Below are 23,328 nucleotides of genomic sequence, written 5' to 3' on the forward strand. Positions count from 1 at the left end.
TCTACGCCTAGCACGCGTTGCCGGTTTAGTCTTTCACCGATTGAAGAAGACACCAAGGTCTAAACTTGGGGAATTTTATCCCGAAGCCTAAGTAGGGACGAGTCAACACCTAACACGTGTTGCCGGGTAGCCTATTCCCGTAACAAGGGTGAAGCCTATGTATTCGGCATCATAGCACAAAGTCTTAGAGAATTCACTCTCTTAGCACAACGTTACATGTGGAACGGATTCAGACAATCCGCATGCTAGCCCGATTCAAACGGTAATCGGTAAAGACACATCAAACCCGTTGAAGGCTGGGGGTTTGCCAAAAATCCCAAAGTCTACGCCTAACACGCGTCGCCGGTTTAGTCTTTCACCGATTGAAAAAGACACCAGGGTCTAAGCCTTGGGAATTTTATCCCGAAGCTTATAAGATCATCTGCATACCTGCAAGTCCATCATCTTCAGGTACACGGGGAATGCCAGAAGTTATAAGAGTATCGGTCCCGGTGGATGGTCCTATGATTACATTCATCTGTTAATCAAAAAATCAGACAAATGAAAAGGAGAACGACATCCTAGATCGTATGCATACCTGCAAACCCGTCACTCCGAGGTAAACTAGATATGCCGGGGGTCGTTACTGAATTGGTCCCACTGACTGGTACTGTAATATTAATCCTTCGTTAGTCAGACAAAAGATCAGGCAAAAGGAAGGGAATCAGATATATACCTGTGAATGAATCACTCTCAAAGGGTGGTCCCATGGTTCCTCTGGTGGCCTGCTCAGCCAGCATGTCGACTAATAATCCAATATCGGGTCCCGAGAAACTTGGTGTAGAAACACGCCCCTGTTCCTCGAAACCTACATCATGAAAAGCCTCATCCTCAACGGGCTTCTCTAATACGACATCTGTAGAATAATTTAAGCATTGGATATATATGTACAAGAAGACAGGGAAAGAAGGAAAAGCTCAGAAATACCCGCAGCAGGAACAGAAGATGCTTTTTCCCCAATGTCCATGCTTGGATTCTTCAAGTAATCTGAAAGAGAGCGAAGCACAAAAAAATAATGAATCCTGAATTCCCTAACTCTTCTAAATGCTACTCGAGGAGGGTATCATCGGAATTAGATATACCTAAACATGGAATGACGGGCTCGACGCTATTAACCTGCTCAGTATCAAGGTTCGTATCGACATCCATGGAATCGTCACGAATGGCATCACACATCTGCTGCATGAAGCTATCCAGATTATCAGAACCAGGGAATACAGGATCCGGTGGAAGCTCGCCCTCTTCGTAGTATCCTGGAACATAAAACATGATTACGAATCCCAGAAAGTAAACCATCTTAAAGCAATAAAGACAATAAAATATTACCTTCCTCTCCGTCGGCGATGTCTCCTAAATCAACTCCATAGGGGCGCCGACCAACGTGTGGTTTATGAGCGGTCTTCTTCTTTTTTGGAATACCAGCCCTCATAGAACCAACGGGTCGTTCGTGCACGGACTTGCCACGCGTCTTAACCTATGTAGGAGCTTCGCCGCTAGGCATGGATCTCGCATAACGAGAAGCGAGCGACTCATGCTCATCGACTGCCCTACCTGAGGTGATAAGAGTCATTTCGTTAGGATAAGTAGATAAGACCTTTCATTGATACCAATTGAAACTGAGAAAGAAGACTAAAGAGCATGACAAACCTGCATTAAGTTCTTCTTTGTCAGTATCTATATCCACATACTCCTCCTCAGAAGTCTCGTCCTCATCATCAGTAGGAAGGAGCTCTTCATCGTCCTTCATCCTGTCTCTGCTGGAGAGAGAAGGTTTGGCAGGCTTCTTCCCCTATTTCCTAGCAAGCTCAGCCTTACGAGCAGCCATCATAGTGACTTGAACCAAATGCTCAGACTGCAACTCTGAGAGACTCCTCACACCTATGGACTCATTGGCAGATAGGAACCACTTACAACTGAGGAAAGTAATCAACGGCTTACGCCTATATGAAGGAAGAGCAAAATGAGCTCCAGTGCAGCCCACCATAGTCCATAGCCATGCCCGAACGCCGTCAATAAGCCCTCCCTCAACCTTCAAACCATGACTCGGATTCCCAACATATAGTTGGTCATAGCCAAACTGACGAGCAAAACTGCAGGGAAGGTAAGGCTCTATGTGGCAACGATTCTTCACCCGGAGAACGAGATACCCAACGCGGATGTTTACCAACCAACGGAAGCAACCAACGTCAAGAGCAGTCCGATTAGTTCTGGGTTTCTCCTCATCAATCAGCACATCACCATAGCGACTCGAAAAGCGAGGAAAACACTTGAAGAACTCCCAGCTTTTACGAACTTGAAGCTCTCGTTGTACATCACTGAATGTCTTCCCGAGCCATCTGCTCCTCTCCAACAGTTGCACAAAAGGAACAGAGACATCAACAGTGCTGGGCGCCGACATCAAGTCAGGATGGTGAAGAACAAGCCACGCCATCAGATACGTATAAGGAAGCTCAACCTTCACACAAATAAGCTCGGCCGATGGTTCGGGACCCACCTGCGCTAAACCACTGACCAGATGCCTAAGCCCACAATGGATATCAGCAACCATCGCTGGGAGCAGGCTAACTAAACTTCAGGGAAGAGCACCTCGAGAGGTAAGGCGTCTTAAAGCTGATACGGAACAACACACTTCTTCATCTAGAGGGCAAGATAGCCTGCTAGTAGAGTCCTGGGCTCAATGGACTTCTGTGCACGACAAATGAACGAACGAAACTTGGTTCCTGCAGGAAAAGCTCCCTCAGCACTGGCAATGGTGTAAGAGCAAGCCTCAGCCTTCTCTATCAACTCATTAACGGTGGTAGGTGTCAAAATATCTAACTCACGAATGAGCTCGCCGGAATCACCCTCCAAATGCTAGAACAAATAGACAGCAAACTGCTTCAAGCTGATCTGCCTTTTCCTCTTCGCTTGACCAGAAACCTTGATCAGAGAGGTATGATAATGGCAGGTGAGATCCCAAAGTGTATCGTACATATCAGGAGTATCCTTCTTCAACCACTCCAATTGCTGGTTCGAAGGAAAGTACTCCTGGTACAGACAATCCCCCATCGGAAGGCCAGAAACCTGATGCATCTCATGCAAGGCCAACCCTAACTCTCCGCCGCTAGTCAGGAACGTGTTACTGTCAGGCATGTATGTCTCTAATAGCGCGCTAAGAAAGCGACAGCTGACCGGGAGTCCATACATGGTGGCTCGTATAGGTGCGTACAATCCACTGCTCTTCAAATTATCCTCCCAACACCCCAAGACGTAACTGGTCATGCGTGTCCACCATCCCTTGGGCTGTGAGAAAGCCCAGCCATAGCATCTAAAATCTGGTGGAGGCAATCTCCTCCCAAGATTAGCCAAATGATTCTTCACAGTAGGAGCGGATGCTGGTACCTCGCCTGGGGGTGCGGTATTAAGACCCATGATCCCTGGTCGAAGACCGCGAATGTAGTGATACCCAATAGAACCAGGAGTCTTGTGGTGGGAGGTATATCCACACTGAACTCGATCAACATCATCGGTAAGACGCCAGGACATCTGTCTCTCTACGGCCTGTCCCTCCAAATGAGTGAAAGAATACTAACGAGGAATGGAAGGAATATACAAGAGAGCTCCTTCGTCATGATTCAGCCAATGCTCCTCGGTAAGAGTCAACTTAGCAGGATCCTCAATATGGTCTCCGAACAGAAAACTAGGCTTCTTTAAAGCCTGAGTAGAAATAGAATCCGTCGTAAAAGGAGCATCCGTGATCAGCTGGCGTAAGCAATGACGTCCCCCATCCTGTATCAAACGGCAAGACTCCTCGGAACGATCATCATCAAACTGGGGGAGTGGACCAATAGCCTTCCTGGTGGAAGCCGAAGAGAAAACCTCACCACTACAACCGGTAGTAGCATGAGGAGAAATACTGCCAGTGGGGAACTCGACTGCAATAAAACAAGGATAGAATCAGAAAATCAGCCATGAATTAAATCCATCTCATAAAGAGCGAGATAAGATCATTCACGGGGTAATTGGAGAGACGATTTTGAGTGTCCTACACTGGAAGAACGGTATGCATCATCACGTAAATAACGTGGTAACATACACCGACCTATAAGGTATAAGACGACACAAAATCGCCCCAACATACCAGAAGACTTGAATTGGCTAAGCAATTCAAGTCCGAAACCTCAACCCCCGCGAAGGAGGGTGTGGGTCCTTCCCGAATGACCCACGAAGGGGCCAAACGAGGGTATTTTGCAATCGCCAATATCTTAAAACCTCAATCCCCGCGAAGGAGGATGTCGGTTCTTCCTTAATGACCCGCGAAGGGATCAATCAGGGATACAAATAGAAAATATAGATTCTCACCCCCAAAAAAGGATGCCGCTGGGGAGGATGCTGTGGGAACCTCTCCCTCGCTATGCTGCGAACGGGAACGACTCCTATGAAGTCGAGGTCGACGTGGAGACATCGAGAATTTGCAATAGAAACCAATGGGTCAGGTACAATTATGGATTTGAATACGCGAAATTTAAAAGGAAAATTAAGAACTTTAACTAAAATCCTATAAATAAATAGGATTTTATAGTTGAGGTCTAATTAAACCTACAAATTTCGTGCATGCAAAACAATGACCATGATAAATTTCGGTAAAATACCCAAAATACCCCTCGTATTCAAGGCTAAATTCTAGTCAAGGATACACTCGAATTGGGTCATGGTCATCATATTTGATCATCTAGCACCCCCAATAACCCATAATTTTAGTTAATTTTGCAAATAAACCCTTTTGTAAAAGTTAGCCAATTTTGCAAAAAGACCCCTCCACAAATTTCGGTTTAGTTTCCGCATGCCTTTATCAAAACTTTTTTGCAAAAAGACCCCTCCACAAATTTCGGTTTAGTTTCCGCATGCCTTTATCAAAACTTTGGTCATGGGTTTGTGGTCGCATGCCTTTATCAAAACTTTGGTCATGGGTTTGTGGTCTAAACTTTTGGAATTTCAGCACTAAAATTTTATCTCTTTTTGCTAATAAACCCCTCTACAAATTTTGGGTTGCTTTTTGCAAATAAACCCCTCAAACAACATTGATTCTTTGCATGCAAACACCTCTCAAAGTTTGGCCAAATGGGTATGGAATTCTAACCCCAAATTTCAGTCCACTTTTGCATAAAAGTCCACCCAAAATTCGGCCACATTGTTGATTTTACATAAAAAACCCCCCAAATCCTTGTGCATACACAACCCATCATCAAAGAGCCTATCTTTTAACTCATGAGAATAAAAAGCTAGGATCTTAGCATGTAAATTCATGTTATACTCCCATTACAAGAATAAAGCTACAACCTTTTCAAAAAAAAAAAAGAGAGTTTTGGAGGAGAAGCTTACCCAAATCAAGAGGCCTCCCTTAAGGTTGAGGATGAAGAAAAACCCTAGCTTGGAAGAGAGAAAAATTTCGGCCAAGGAGGGGATGCAAAAATCCGAATTTTAGGGGAAGAGTTTTAATGGGTTTGGAGTTCTTGAAAGAGAGAAACAATGGTGTATGGATGAAAGAAAGAAGAAGGAGTTTTGAAAATTTGGAAATGGGGTGGGGGAAAACAAAAGAGGAAATAACAAAAAAAGGAAAGTTCAAAAGGGGAAAAGGAGTATTATGCAAAAGAGGGGAGAGAGACACAAGGGTGTTTTGGCCGAGACACCCTGCCGAGACACCCTAGGGTGTCTCGGCCAAGGTTGAGACACCCATGGGTGTCTCGGCCCTCGGTTGATCCCCGTATGCTCACAAATGTCCTTTTCAAGCACGAATTTGCCTATTTTCGTCGGTTGTTGGATATTTCGACGAAATCCACACTAATCAACATCGAACGATTCAAACCCCTAGGGTCAACGCCGGTCAACGCGTAACCCTAGGTCAACGCCAGTCAACGCGTTGCGACCAAAAAGTTAACGTTCGACGTTCGAAACCCTAAGGTCAACGCGTAACCCTAGGTCAACGCCAGTCAATGCGTTGCGACCAAAAAAGTCAACGTTCGACGTTCGAAACCCTAGGGCTAACGCCGATCAACGCGTAACACTAGGTAAAAACCAGTCAACGCGTTGCGACCAAAAAAGTCAACGTTCGACGTTCGAAACCCTAGGGTCAACGCCAGTCAACGCGTTGTGACCAAAAAAGTCAACGTTCGACGTTCGAAACCCTAGGGTCAATGCCGATCAACGCGTAACCCTAGGTCAACACCAGTCAACGCGTTGCGACAAAAAAGACAACGTTCAACGTTCGAAACCCTAAGGTCAACGCCGGTCAACGCGTAACCCTAGGTCAACGCCAGTCAACGCGTTGCGACCAAAAAGTCAACATTCAACGTTCGAAACCCTGAGGTCAACGCCGGTCAACGCGTAACCCTAGGTCAACGCTAGTCAACGCGTTACGTCCAAAAAGTCAACGTTTGACGTTCGAAACCCTAGGGTCAACGCGTAACCCTAGGTCAATGTCAGTCAACGCGTTGCGACCAAAAAAGTCAACGTTCAATGTTCGAAACCCTAGGGTCAACGCCGGTCAATGCGTAACCCTAGGTCAACGCCGGTCAACGCGTAACCCTAGGTCAACGCCAGTCAACGCGATACGACCAAAAAGTCAACGTTTGACGTTCGAAACCCTAGGGTCAACGCCGGTCAACGCGTAACCCTAGGTCAACGCCAGTCAACGCGTTGCGACCAAAAAGTCAACGTTCGACGTTCGAAACCCTAGGGTCAACGCCGGTCAATGCGTAACCCTAGGTCAACGCCACTCAACGCGCTACGACCAAAAAGTCAACGTTTGACGTTTGAAACCCTAGGGTCAACGCCGGTCAACGCGTAACCCTAGGTCAACGCCAGTCAACGCGTTGTGACCAAAAAAGTCAACGTTCGACGTTCAAAACCCTAGGGTCAACGCCGGTCAATGCGTAACCCTAGGTCAACGCAAAGTCAACGTTCGACGTTCAAAACCCTAGGGTCAACGCCGGTCAATGCGTAACCCTAGGTCAACGCCACTCAACGCGTTACGACAAAAGTTAACATACGATAATCTGAAGCCCTAAGTCAGCACAATGTGACAGAGGTAGTCAGTTCAAAGTCAACTCAATGACACGAGCCAAACTCAACTCACTAATGGTAGACTCGAGACTCCGACGACGGCCAAGTGATAAACGCAGCGCCGGAAGGACTTTGGCTATTCGTCAAAACATTGGATAGACCGAAAATCAAAGGAGCCAAGAGTTGAAACTAGCTACAGGTCCTTTACGCCGACTGAAGGCTAGACCAATCACATCCAAAGTATTCCAGCCTCTTCTATAAAAGAAACAAGTCTACAGGATAGCTCAGTGTTAAGGAACGATGATGAACGTCACTATCCGGTCCACAGGAGTTCGATTGATGTCGGTGAACGCTTGAAGTGAATCGACGAACTACGTGGACTAACAGAATCTCGGAATAACGAAGGTATGGGCTAATTGGGAGCCCCGCGATATTTACAAAAAGAACAATACCCTTTGTGTCTCATTCATTCTACAGATGATCCAACCATCGGAGCTGATATAACTCCTTGTCGGATTTCTAACGCACTTCAAACCACTCAAATCCGAGTTCGGACAAAGAAGTTACGACAGAAACGAACAAACATATAAAAAAAAGCGGCGTCTCAACACTTCGAGGTGTCTCGGCCAAGCGAGACACCCCAAGGTGTCTCGGCCAAGGCCAAGGCACCCTAGGGTGTCTTGGCCATGGCCGAGACACCCTAGGGTGTCTCGGGCCAAACCGAGACACCCTAGGGTGTCTCGGATCAAGGGGAGACATCCTAAAGTGTCTCGGATCAAGTGGAGACACCCTGGGGTGTCTCCAATGCAGATTTAGGCTTTTAGGTGGTTTTAACCGCTCCGTTATCCCCTCAAGCCTATAAATACAAGCCTTAGGCCTTATTTTTTCAGATCTGGAATTTTGGAGAATTGGCGAAGCCCTGCCGAACTAAAGAGTGATCGAGTTCTTCAACACAAGAGATCGAAAGTCGTCAGATCTACATCACCCCCATCCAATCCTTAGTATTATCCCGTTGTGGTAATTCTAAGAAGAGCAATTATCTCGCTTTTATCGAGATAGGCGCTTCTGTTTCTAGATCTCCTCGCGGATCGACGAAGCTCTGGACCCGTTCTGATTGCCAGGTAGTCTACGGATATCGACATCCCCATCACAGGCTAAAGACTCACGCAAGCAAGAGACGACGAACGGATCTTGTGTTTATTTTCGAGAAAGTTGTAATTTTTCTTCTTTTCTTTTGATTAAGATCTGAATTCTTTGTAAACACTAATATTATAATGAGTTCAGTAATGAAGGCAACTTTTACCGAAAACAGTGTGAGATGGAGTTTAGATTATAGGTCCATTTTAGCGACGTAAAGGTTAAATTTTGAATTTTCCAGTTTACCAACGTAGAGGTCAAATTTGGAGCTTTCCAATTTACTAACGTAGAGATCAAATTTTAATTTGGGATCCAGTTTACGAACATAGAGGTCAATTTTGATTTGAGATTCAGTTAAAGGACGTGGTGATCAATTTGATTTGTGTTCGAGTTTAGAAACGTTGAGGTGAAATTAGATTTGGGTTCCAATTTAGCGGCGTGAAGGTTAAATTTGATTTAAGTTCCACTTTAGCGACGTAGAAGTCAAATTTGGTATTTTTCAATTTAGCAACGTGGAAGTCAATTTTGCTATTTTCCAGTTTAGGGATGTAGATGTCAAATTTGAAATTTTTCAGTTTAGCGACCTAGAGGTCAAATTAGGTATTTCCCAGTTTAACGATGTGGAAGTCAAATATAGAATTCTCTAGTTTAACGAAGTGGATGTCAAATTTAGTATTTTCTAGTTTAGCGATGTAGAGGTCAAATTTGGTATTTTCCAGTTTAGGGATGTGGAGGTTAAATTTAATTTGGGGTTTCTAGTTTGTGTATTTTTGGCTAGTTTAATGAGGTATTTTTCAATTTAGGAATGTGGAGCTGAAATTTAATTTGGGGTTTCTAGTTTGTGTATTTTTGGCTAGTTTAATGACTTAGGGCCTGTTTGGATAATGGAAGTATCAGAAGTAAGAAGTAGGTTATAGAAGTAACTTTCAAAGCTATGAAGTAGGAAGTAGTGAAAATAACATTTTTTTTTGTTTGTTTCATATATTTTTATAAGTAATGGAAGTAGAACTTCTTCCTCTTCATTTACTTTTTTTGTTTGGATAATATTTAGAAATATTATTAGGAAGTAATTTTATCAATGAAAAGTTGTTAGAAGTAAGTAATAAAGGAAATATTAATAAAAAAATTATTTATGTCATAATTAATATGCATTTCAACTACTTCCGAGCTAAATTATTTATGTCATAATTAATATGCATTTCAACTACTTCCGAGCTACTTCTGAGTATTGAGGATTGAAAAAATATTTTGTTTCAACTACTTCCGAGCTACTTCTGAGTATTGAGGATTGAAAAAATATTTTGGAAGTAAGGATGACACTTAGGCGCCACATAAGCATTTAGGAAAGTTTTGGAAGTAAGTTTTTCAGAGAACCAAACACACTTTTTTGCTTGGAAGTAGTAGAAGTAGCCTCTACTTCTTTTACTTCAGCTACTTCACAATTACTTCCGTGCAAACAAACAGGCCCTTAGGTGTCGACACAATTGAACCTTTTGATTTGGATTTTGTACATGTTTTTACACGAATATATCTTATGCATTTCTTTTACACTGGATTTTATTTTTTGGTTTTTTCTTTCTAACCAATTTTTTTATCTAGTTTAGGGATGTAGAGGCCCATTGATTTTTTTTTATGACTTCCGTATTTTCTTGAATTTGTCTTTGTGTTTTCAACATTCTGAGGGTTCAATTAGCAATTCACGGAATTTTATGGACCAATGTTCAATTTCTGTAATTCCTGAATTTTAACAGGGTTAAATTGTAAATTCTGTGATTTATGAATTTTTTTAGGGGGACCAAACAGCAATTTGTGGACTAGATTGCAAAGCTGGGCTGAAGTGTAATTTCCACAATTTTTCCAGGATGTAAACTGTAAAATTTGGACTGTTTTGCAGTTTCTAATGTAATTTCTGCAGTTTTTAGGGTGTAAATTGCCAATTCGAAACTGTTTTGCAGTTTTTGGGTTTAAATGCAATTCCTGCAGTTTGTCAGGGTGTAAATTCTAAATTTTGGACTATTTTGCAAAACTAGGCTGAAATGTAATTTCTGCTATTTTCTTTTAGACTGATTTCTGCAAATTTCAGACTAATCTGGATTAATCCTGTAATTTCAGAATTTTTCAGACTGATTTTAGCAATCTTCAGGAGGCTATTCGCAAATTCCAATGTTAAATTACAATTTTCTGAAGTTGAGAGCCCATTCTGTAATTTACAGAATTTGTGCATGAAATTGTTTACAATGTCTGGGATTTGTCGAGGGCTTATTTGTAATCTCCACATTTCGTGTGGACATATGTTACCACAATTAATTTGTATGAAATTTAACAACAACTTGACGACATATTCATTGTAAGATAGAGTTTCCATTAACGAGTTTCTTTAGACTTATTATAGAACTACAGCCTTCTCGTTTTCTTTTATAATTATGAATCTCAAATCCATGAACCATCTATAATTATGTTTCCATATTCCAGCAGGACTTCCCCTTAAGAGATGTCTATATATACGACTCGGCTTGTGATCCATTTGGTATCGTTTGGCAAAAGGTTAAGTGAGAGGTTAAGGAGACTTAACCCCTTCTTAACATGCCAAGCACAAAAAATCTATACAAGAATTAAAGTGAGTTAACCCTTAATAATTTGCCAAACATAAAAAATATAGAAGGGTTAAGTTAACCCATCTAGAGGGATTAAAATGAGTTACCCCTTATAATGAGGGGTTTACTAATACTCCTATTTAGAAAGATTAAGAGTTAACCCTTCTAATTATAAAGAAAATAGTCAAAATTATTATTATTCCCAAACACTAAAACTGATCACAAAGACTAAAATAAAACTTATTTAACGGGTTAATAATTTAGTCCTTCAGATTATTGAATGAGATGTAGGCATAAAAAATTTCCTATAAATTGCAAAGAAGCTCAAAACTGACGAAAACGCTGATGTCTCTCAAACCGGAGGGAATTTGGTAAAACAGACGGCGCCAAACTAAACTTTGATAGGTTTGATTGGCCCCGTCTCGTCGAGATAGACGATTTTCATATATAATTCGTCCAATTCCGACTTACAGTTTGAAAGTTATAACCCGTTCTTCGCAGCATGTTCTAAAGTCTGCCTAAAATGACCGAACCTCGTCTGAACTATTGAACCAAGCCTATAGGTTCCCGCATGTAGCTCGAGACAAAGAGAAGACGATGATCATCATCATCTGAGTCAAAGTAATAATCCGATGCCAAAAAAGAAGGAAGGGAATGCGTGCGAACCGTCGAAACGTGCGCAAAACGACGGAACAAGACCAAACCGAGAAATCGAAAAATCCCAGTCACCTCGAAGTGACTCAGAAATTCCGAGACACCTCAATGTGACTCGGAAATTCCGAGTCACCTCAAGGTGACTTGAAATAGTACCGAGTCACATTGAGGTGACTTGCATAGTGAAATTACCAATGACGTGTTTTCGGATGATTTTCTCGGGATTCGTTTGATCTACTACCTCCCTAACTGCCTTGGAATCATCCCTAAACGTGGTTAAGCCGTTATTAACTGAAGATAAGATCAAATCATGAATTTTTATCCGAAAACACGTCATCCGAAACCTATAAATACACCCTTAGGACCCCTATGCACGGGGGATCAGAAATTGATAGCTTTGAGGCGAGGTGCTGACCTTGTGGGAGGAGACCCACGAATTTCAAAGAGAGTCTAGCAAGATCTCGGTGAACTTCAGCAAAAGGAGGAAGATTTCGAGAGATCTGAAGCCCTTTTTCATCCTCCCCTCAAGATCAAACCATCTTTTGATCTAGAGAAGAGTAATAATCTTACTTGGTTGAGATTATTTACTTCAATTCTAAGTTTCCTCGATTGAAACATAGAACACAAAGCCTTCGTGTGCATCAATTTGGATCTATCGTTCGACAGTCCACGGATTAAAGCATCCCCGACACAGGCAAATATCCCACGCAAACAGCGATTGATAAACGATCCTGCGTGTGTTTTTAGGAGATCTCTATGTTTACTTGTTAGACCCTAGAGGGGGGGTGATTAGGGTCTTATGCTAATCTAATCCGATTATATGCCAATTAAAATTAATTAACAAGTTATCCTAGTAAGAATGAAATATAACAACTATATAAGCTAGGATAAGTAATATGAACAATGAGATATATCCTATATGATGAATATATATGTGCAAGGATATATAAACTAACACAAGATGATATATCCTATCAAAGAGATATACAATATGATATATGTATATGCAAGGATATAAAACAAACACAAGGGGTAAACAAAATGAACTAAATAGTGGATCATATAAATAATGAGCTATGGACAATTGCGATATAAGATATGAACATAAATATAAATGAAAATGAGCTATGGACAATTGCGATATAAGATATGAACATAAATATAAATGAACGCCAAAGCACACTCAAATACACTATATGATCACGGAGTTCGGACCTTCCGTCCTATGTCTCCGCTCCCCACTCCCGGGGAGAAATCCACTATCACAACCGGGTTTTCTACGCTCACCCGAATAACGTTTACACCTCACAGTATCGGTTTTCAACGCTCACCGATCAACGTCACTCCTCACAATCGGTTTTCTAGTTCACCGAAAACTTCACAACACACTCGGTTTTCTAGCTCACCGAAAACCTTGCCACTCCTCTTGGGACGATCCCCGACTCTCACCACACACTCATCTCGGTGTACAAGTGTATTACAAAGAGAATCTCACAATAAGGCTTGATACAATAATTGATTGTTCTCAACTATGGATGAGAACACAATGAAAGCTCACACTGAATGTTACAACCTCTCACCAACCCACAATATATTATGAATGCAAATACAATAAGCTCAAGTGGGTGTGTGTAAACAATGAGAACAAACTAGCAATAATAAGAATATGAAAATCAATAATGAAATTGCTAGAGAAAAGAGTTAGAAAACTTCTCTATGAACACAAAGAAGAGGATGAAGAAGATTGAGAATGATCCCTCAATCTGCAGTGAAAACTTCCTCCTTTGTAAACAGAAACCCAAACTTAAACAAACAGTAAAAACCTTAAACCTTTGTTTAAAAACTTTTCTTTGCTGCAAGATAACTGAGATCAAGGAGGGTATTTATAACCTCCAAAACCTCAGCCAACAACCCCAAGCAAAAGACAAAAACAGCTCCAGAAAGTCAGCTCAGAAAAATAGCCGTTGGGAACCAACGGATATATTGGCGGTCGACCGGAAATTCCTGCGGTCGACCGATGGAGCTCTCGATCAACCGGACCGGTCGACCGACAAACTCTCTGCTGCCCACTGATGGCTGAACATATAAGCGGTCGACTGGATCGGTCGACCAAAATCTGATACATGAAAATCTGATTTCCTGATTTTAAAACACTGTTTAAAAATATCAAATAAATTCCAAAAAATGTAAAACTTTGGGGAATGATTGCAGACATGATAATAAACATGCTACAATAACTGGTTTCCAAAAAGGACTTCCCAAATAAAAAATATCATCATTTTGCAAAATGGTCTAAAACATGAAAATGTAAACATATGAATTTTGACATTTAGGCTAAACCATGTTTTGAAACTCTGCACAATGATTTTGTAGACTTAATAAAATATGTATATGATTATTGTTAAGTCCAAAAACTAAGAATATGATATTTTCACAAATACATTAGAGAATGAAACATTGCGGATGAAGCTTGAACTTGATCTTTAACTTGAATTGTATGTTGCTTCACTCCACAATTCCGCCAACCTCCATTTGATATCGTCGTTGAAGCGCTATTCCATCCATCCTCCAACTACGTTGTTTGTCTATAATAAATAAGAAAACATAAATACTAGACAAACAACATTAGTGGTAAATTGTTTGTTAAACATCATCAAAACAAGAAGGCCAACAATCTCCCCCTTTTTGATGATGACAAACAATTTACAAAAAGATATATATGTATGAAGTAAATGAATATATAATTTATAATTCACATGCATATAAACAAAAAAGAATATACTCACAATATTTCTCCCTCTTTGACAACATCAAAAAGGGGACAAAGGTATGAAGAGAGCGAAAGCTCCCCCTATCAATAAGCATGGGTGAGTACAAAGCAAATATAGGAAATAGCTCCCACTATCAAAAAGCCATATGAAATATAAGCAATAAAAGATCATGGCAAACATGTGAGCAAGCATAAATAATATGCCAAAAATCACTCACATTCAAGAGATAATGAGAACATATATAAATATATCAAGATGAACATATTGTCTCATATCATAAAAGCCAATGTATAAAATAGATTTATGAAATCAAAAGAAGAGAAACATGAGAATCATGTAAAAAGTTTTCAAATGAAAACAAATCAACCAATTGAAATCATAAATCAAAGTTTAAATCATAAAACCAAATCATCATTGATTTTCAAAAATCAAGAGAGGCAATTATATCTAGCTCTTGAGCTAGTATTAACCCATATGAACATTTTAGCATCCGGTAAACATGATTTGGGAATAAACACCCAATAAATCCGGAAAGTTATATAAGTACAAACCTCTCATCAAAACAAAACAAATAATCATGAAAACAAAAGATTTTATCAATTATAAATTGTTTTCATATAAAAAGATTTCAAAGCATAATTTTCAAAACCAAGACAAAGAAAAATAAAAATACTAAAATTCTTGGTTTAAAATTAAATTTGTTTTGGTACCCAAGAACTCTTGGTACAAAAAGATTTAGGGACATGACCCCTATCATTAAAGCTCAAAGCCCTAGGGTTATGAACCCGTTTGGGCATTTGTGGTGCACTAACACGGTTAAAGCAATAATCGCTCAAATGACCCTTCTGATTGCAATTTGTGAAATGAAAGAGATCCATTTGTTTTTGTGGACCATTAGCTCGTGCACGGGAAACATTTGCAACCATAGATGATCTTTTAAGATTATTTTGTAAATGTGAAATATTATCAAAACAAAACTTTCCTAAGTGGCCATATCTACCACAAACATCACATTTAAACTTTTGTGGTCTTTTAAAATCATTTGGCAAAAGTGAAGTCTTTTTTAAATCATAGCAAAATTTTGCCAAATGGGCAAAACGACCACAATGATCACACTTGAACACACTAGTATGCTTATGATGAACTTTATGAGAATGAGCATGTGAATGTGTAAGTGTACAAGATGAAGAAGCTACATGAGATGCACAAGGAGCATTAGAATTCTTAAGTTTGTGTGCATCATAACAAAACTTAGCTAAATGACCTTGACGGCCGCAAATAGAACACTTATAAGTTTTGCTATACATGTGTGCATAATGAGTGGATGATTTCTTAGAATTGGCACACATATCCATAAGCTTCTTATGATTATTAATGCATGTTCTCAAAGTTAAATCTAAAGATGAAATACTATTTTTCATAAGATTCAAATCTTCATTTTTAGGCACATATGCTTTTTTAGAAGTAGAACATAAATAATCATTTATAAAGGAAGCTGTAACATTCTTTATGTTCTCTACTTCTAACATGGCATCAATCTTAGCATGAGATAGGCTAACAATAGATGAGATCAAATTTTCATTTTCCAAATTTAATAAGTCATTGCTTTCTTCAAGCATAGTATTTTCATTTTTAATGACATCAAATTTGGACACTAGCTTCTCATGATCGGATTTTAAATTTTCATGCTTGTATTATAAATCAACAAAATCTTTATGCAATTTGTTAAAGGCATGCAACAAATTTTCACTAGCACAAGCAAGTTCATCATTAGGTAAATCATTAATGGTTTCGAACTCGCAAACCTCACTAGGACTATCGCCTAGTGGCCGTGTGCATGAAGCTCCTTTAGAACTTAAAGCGGGATCCTCCAAAGCCTGTCGGATCGCCTCCAAGTCTCCTTGATGTGCTTCAATAAATTTCCATAAGGTGTTGTATGTAAGGAAAATTGTAATGAAAAGAATAAAGAAAATTGATTTGTATTCCTTTGATTCTGATTACAACATGATTACACAAGAGAGGAGAACGAAATTGGTTCTTCCTCTTTGTTTAAAACTGGGTTCTTCACGGTGGCGATGGAGTGCCTCCCCCGAATGCTTGCGTCGAGTTTGCTCTCCGTTGACGATCCGATGTTTTGCTTCACTGGAATGATATCTTCTCCTCACGATTTGACGTTGTGGAGAACTTGCGTGGCAAGTTTGAAACTCTTGATGAGTTGATAACTCTGAACGAGTTTTAACTCTTGAAAAAGAGTTGATTTGAACCGAAAGTCGGTTATAAGCCAAGGACAGAGGCTCTCTGTTGCTGAATTTGAAGATAATCTTCGTTGAAGGATGATGCTGATCTCCTCCGAAGTTTGCCCAATGATTTCCCCTCTTGCTGCCAATTCTCAGCTCCAAGCAAAACCTTCAATGGTCGATTCAAGCCAAGAAAATCCAGCCCTGTGCGGTTCAGATGCCAAAAATCCAACCCTGAACTCAGTTGAGTTTACTCGCTTTTATAGGGGATTAAGAGGGTGTAACTTCCCTCTAAATCCGCTCCTAAGTGGGCGAAAATCCCTCAGAACGTGGGATAACGGTTTTGAGGCCGTTCGACTTGTGTTTGAACAAGTCAAAACGCCCAATCTGGCGTTCAGAACCCAACTTCGCCTCTTAGAATTGAGACGCGAAGTTGGGTGTTGGCTGAACACTGATGAACGCGAGGGTCGCTCGCGTTTTGGTTTGTTGTAGCTTAGAAACGCGGGGGTCGGTGTTGGCTGGACCCCTAAGAACGCGAGGGTCGCTTACATTTCGCTTGTTGTAACGCGGGTCCGACTCCAGCGTTTTGATGTTGTAACGCGGGGTTCGACCCTGGCGTTTTGATGTTGTGACGCGGGGTTCGACCCTGGCGTTTTGATGTGTAACGCGGGTTTCGACCCTGGCGTTTTGATGTTGTAACGCGGGTTCGACCTCGGCGTTTTGATGTTGATACACGGGGAGGACCTCGCGTCTTGCCTTGCAGAAATTATCACCAAGTAATCTCTTTTTGTCATAGCGTTGCAAAGATCATTGTCTTGTAATCTTCGTCTTGGCTCCTTGAGAATATGAGAGTCGTCAGATTGTAACTCCCGATGTTGATTGTGAAGGCTGTTGAAGTAGAGCTTCCATCAGTTGTCGTGAAGGTCGTCAGATTGTAACCTTCAGCAATCTACGCGAAAGTCTTCAGATTACAGCCTTCTGGAAGTCGTCAGATTGTAACTTCCATCATCGGTGGTTGATGGGGGATAAGCTATCTATTGTGATTTTTAGACAGCCTACAGAACCCCCTCCAAAGTTTTCGAAAGTTCGCGGTTGACTGGGACGAATTTTCGGAATACTTTGGATCTTAACTCTGATCTTAGAGCTGTTGATTCCTTGTCGTAAAGGAGTCGTTCTCTACACTTCATTATCGGGTTCGAACTCGCAAACCTCACTAGGGCTATCGCCTAGTGGCCGTGTGCATGATGCTCCGTATGAACTTGAAGTCGGATCCTCCAAAGCTTGTTGGATCGCCTCCAAGTCCCCTTGATGTGCTTCTATAAATTTCCAAACTTTGTAAGCACTATCAAAATGAACAAACTTGTTAGACATAGATGAATTAAAAGCATTTAGCAAATATTCTAACAAAATATTGTTCATTGTGCACATACGATGATCATTTTTGTTCCACTTGGATTTCTCCATAGTGGGCATAATATAAGCATCATCTATAATTTCCCATAAATCAAAGTGTTTAGATTGAACAAAAAGTTTAAATCTAACACACCATTGGGCATAGGGGAAATTATCTAATCTAGGAGCAATATTGATGGCATAACCTAAACCATGCATATCCATAATATAAAAGACAAGCAAGATACAAATAAAACTCAAAATTAGATTAGCACAATAAGCTAACTTGGATCTTTAACTCAAGGCGATTAGACCTTAAATCAAAGAGCACCAAGCTCTGATACCAATTGTTAGACCCTAGAAGGGGGGTGATTAGGGTCTTATGCTAATCTAATCTGATTATATGCCAATTAAAATTAATTAACAAGTTATCCTAGAAAGAATAAAATATAACAACTATATAAGCTAGGATAAGTAATATGAACAATGAGATATATCCTATATGATGAATATATATGTGCAAGGATATATAAACTAACACAAGATGATATATCCTATCAAAGAGATATACAATATGATATATGTATATGCAAGGATATAAAACTAACACAAGGGGTAAACAATATGAACTAAATAGTGGATCATATAAATAATGAGCTATGGACAATGGCGCGCTCCCTACTCCCGGGGAGAAATCCACTATCAACCGGGTTTTCTACGTTCACCCGAACAACGTTTACACCTCACACTCGGTTTTCTAGCTAACCGAAAACTTTACAATCAACACTCTTGCAATCACACTCTACACCCTCACAAGTGTTGGACCTAGCCGTGTCTCCCTCAAGTGCTCAGTTACAACTTCTCCCTAGGCTCGTCAACCGACGCCACTCCTCTAGGGACGATCCCCGACTCTCACCACACACTCCTCTCGGTGTACAAGTGTATTACAAAGAGAATCTCACAATAAGGCTTGATACACTAATTGATTATTCTCAACTATGGATGAGAACACAATGAAAGCTCACACTCAATGTTACAACCTCTCACTAACCCACAATATATTATGAATGCAAATACAATAAGCTCAAGTGGGTGTGTGTAACAATGAGATAAAATAAAATCTAACTCAAATAGCAAACTAGCAATAATAAGAATATGAAAATCAATAATGAAATTGCTAGAGAAAAGAGTTAGAAAACTTCTCTATGAACACAAAGAAGAGGATGAAGAGGATTGAGAATGAATCCCTCAATCTGAAGTGAAAACTTCCTCCTTTGTAAACAGAAACCCAAACTTAAACAAACAGTAAAAACCTTAAACCTTTGTATAAAAACTTTTCTTTACTGCAAGATAACTGAGATCAAGGAGGGTATTTATAACCTCCAAAACCTCAGCCAACAACCCCAAGCAAAAGACAAAAACAGCTCTAGAAAATTAGCTCGGAAAAATAGCCGTTAGGAACCAACGGATATATTGGCGGTCAATCGGAAATTATTGCGGTCGACCGATGGAGCTCTCGGTCGACCGGACCGGTCGACCGACAAACTCTCTGCTTCCAACTGACGGCTGAACATATGAGCGGTCGACCGGATCGGTCGACCGAAATCTGATACATGAAAATCTGATTTCCTGATTTTAAAACACTGTTTAAAAATATCAAATAAATTCCAAAAAATGTAAAACTTTGAGGAGTTATTGTAGACATGATAATAAACATGCTACAATGACTGGTTTCCAAAGAGGACTTCCCAAATGAAAAATATCATTATTTTGCAAAATAGTCCAAAACACGAAAATGTAAACATATGAATTTTGACATTTAGGCTAAACCATGTTTTGAAACTCTGCACAATGATTTTGTAGACTTAATAAAATATGTATATGATTATTGTTAAGTCCAAAAACTAAGAATATGATATTTTCACAAATACATTAGAGAATGAAACATAGGAGTATGTATATGAAAATATATTTGTTTCATATCTAAGTAGTTAAACCAAATCACAATAATAAATATGAAATATGTGATTTCATATTATAAACATGAAAACCCAATACCATGCATGTATATATATAAAACTATATATGAATTGTACGATGCTTCACTCCACAATTCCGCCAACCTCCTCTTGATATGATCGTGTAGGCTCAATCCATCCAACCTCCAACTACGTTGTTTGTCTATAATAAATAAGAAAACACAAATACTAGACAAACAAGATTAGTGGTAAATTGTTTGTTAAACATCATCAAAACAAGAAGGCCAACATTCGTTGTAACGAGAAATATTATAAAAAGATTAACTCTGTTGAATCTGTAATTGATAAACAATTGTAATGAATTCAACAAAGAAAAAGATTTCCAACGTAAACATGGGCTAAGTACATTAACCTTTCTTTTTAACCCCTCTTCGTTAACCCTTTGCCAAACGGGGCCTTAAAGATTGTAGAGAAGAATCAATCAAGAATACGAGACGTGGTCCTAAAGTTATAAATTTCTTTATTCTCGCTCTTCCGATAATAACTTGTGCGCATTCCTTTAATTCATAATTTATTTTTGTCTCTTTGTTTTTCGCATGCGCTATCTTCTTTTTAGATATTGCTTTTTTTTCTTTTTTTTATCAAAACAATTATCAAAGCATTATAAGATCAACTCGAAAATATTAACGAGAATGAGGGAGTATATAACTTTGAACAAGTGCAGTGACTCAGTTTGGGGAGTACAAGGACTCCAAAAGAGCACGGAGACTCAAGTTAAGAGGGGAGTACAGGGATTCCAAAAGAGTATAGAGACTCTAAAGGGGAGTAGAGGGACTATAAAAGAGTGCAAAGACTCTGAGAAGGGAGTACAAAGACTGTAAAAGAGCACAGAGACTCTGAGGAGTAGTACATGAACTCTAAAAAAGTGCTTAGGCCCTTGGGGGAGTACATGGACCCCAGAAGAGTGCCAAGACTCCAGGGGGAGTACAGAGAATTCAAAAGAGTGCAGACTCTGCGTACTTCGGCTTGGTGCTTTTAAGATTTTGGTTGACGAACACGATTATTTGGCAGAACCTTTGATAGAGAATAAAATCATCTTACTTTTTATTTGGAATAAATTATTTTTTTTCTTTTTTTTTCTCATTGATATCGTTTTTTGGAGGAGGTGGCAGCTCTGCTTCTTTTTTTACTAGTTGAGATGCACATGTAGTGCACGTGGTTAAATATTATGATTACATAAATTGATAAAAATAGAATAAAAATAAAAAAGAAAATAAAGTTTTTGTGGGATTGCTTGTCAAATCAATAATCTCTCTCTCAAATAAAATATTGTTATTATTTCTTTTAACCCAGATTATGGTTACGTGATCTACTATTTGTGAGCTATAAATACATTAATCTAGGACAACATCTCTGCTTATTAGTATCTTGAACTCTTCAAAAGATGGATGATCATTCAATTCGTAAATGAACTTTGCATATGAATTTACTTGTAATATGTCCATTAAACTTTTAGTTGTGGTTTGACATATTCACATTAACTTAGAGTTGTAGTTTTACTCATATTTACATTATCTAATATTCTCATTCAATTTTATAGCTCATTCTCCGTACTATAGAAGTAAAATTAAAAGTATAAAAATTTATTTTCTTACGAAATTAGAGCAGGGAGATTATGATATATTTCGTCATGTGCTCTAAATATAAAATTTTATTTTTTCTTTGATGCAAGGTCCTTATCAAATCTTGCCTCAAACGATATGTATGAAAAATACTAATATAACTACTTGCCTAGGCCAATTGTATTATATATATGACATATAACTCATCTAGAATATCTGCATCTGAATTTTCCCTAGAATAGTAACATAGTGATTACACAAGAATTTTCCCTATTATAACTACTTGCCTAGGCCAATTGTGAGAGCAAAATGTTAGAGACTCACATTCAAACTTTTTGGCTCTTTAAAGACACAAGAATTTGGAGTGCACAGCTTATATATCGTAAAGAACATACGCGTTTATGAAGAATTTTCCCTAATAATGATATTATTACAACGATATCACTATTTAGTATTAAATCAATTTTATTATATAAGATTACATAACTCTTTTTAATAAATTATAAAGTATATATATGGAAGTCTTAATGCTTTTAGTAGTAGTTGGGCTCTATAAAATAGGTTAACTTTACATTTAGTTTGGTAATGGTAGTACTGTTGGCAATGTCATTACATTTCCTCTTTCTCTTATTATTCACGCTTTTCTGAAGTAAGTTTTCTTTTGCTAATCACTCAATTAGCTATATTTGGTTTTTATAATATCAGAACTTAGAATATTCTCTTCTATTTAAAAAATGTTGACATGATTTTTCTTAAAAAATATATACATATAGTAGTAATAATATATATAATTCAGTTCAACTCAAACATTAACTTGAAGCCATTTAGAGTAAGGTCCTTTCTACGCTAGAATAATGACATAGTGATTACATAATCCAAAAGTCAAAGAAGAAATTTCTACAAAGTAAAGGTACTTAAAATGTCAAATTAATAACTAATTTATAAAATATATATGTGCAGTGCAGATAGCTATAGAAAGTAAGATATATATTTTCATGAATATTTTCTAGTGAGTGACCAACTATAATCATCCTAATTTAAGCATAAATAATTAATATTTTAGTTACTAATTTGATACGCATAACTATGGAATAAATCTCAAGCCAAAAATAGAAACTGAGATTGTATTATCATCTAGGTAAATAAATAAATAAATATTATTAGAACTCCTCTTTATATTAAACTTAAAAGTAATAATTTAAATTATTAAGTGCCAAATATTAGTTCATGTGTGAAAGTAAAGTAATCTATGGTCTATATACCTATACAGTTAATCAATCCAAAGTATTAAATTTATGATGACCACAGTCAAAATTATATGGTGAGTTCACATTAACTATAAGTTATAAAATATAGTACATTAAAGATAAAATCCTTTTAACCACTGTAAAGATTATCTAAAAATTTTTACATATATAAACTATATTATCTATGAATAGTGATGTGCGCACTTAACTATGGCCTAATAATTTTTAGAATAACTTACGCTTTAATATCATTATTAATTGACATATCTATGCATTACACTAAAAATGCAATAAAATTTTAGAAAACTACAAGAGAAACAACCTCAAAAGTTTTAAAATTTATATAAAAAACATCCTAAAATTTTTTAATTTACAAATATACAAAACTATTAAACATTACATTGAAATTAAGGAATTATAAAAAATCATTAAAATTTTCAAACTTTGGAGGGGTAATTTGTAATGTACTAAACTTCAAGGGTCTTTTTTTTATAAATTTTATAACTTAATAGATTTTTAATTAGTTATGTTCTTTTCAAAAAGGTTATGGGTAACATTGACCATGAAAAAGTTTTTCCAAAACCTATACTTTTAAAGGGAGTATGATATGTTTTG

This window comes from Asparagus officinalis, chromosome 8 (genome assembly GCF_001876935.1).
Source record: "Asparagus officinalis chromosome 8, Aspof.V1, whole genome shotgun sequence".
Taxonomy (NCBI): domain Eukaryota; kingdom Viridiplantae; phylum Streptophyta; class Magnoliopsida; order Asparagales; family Asparagaceae; genus Asparagus; species Asparagus officinalis.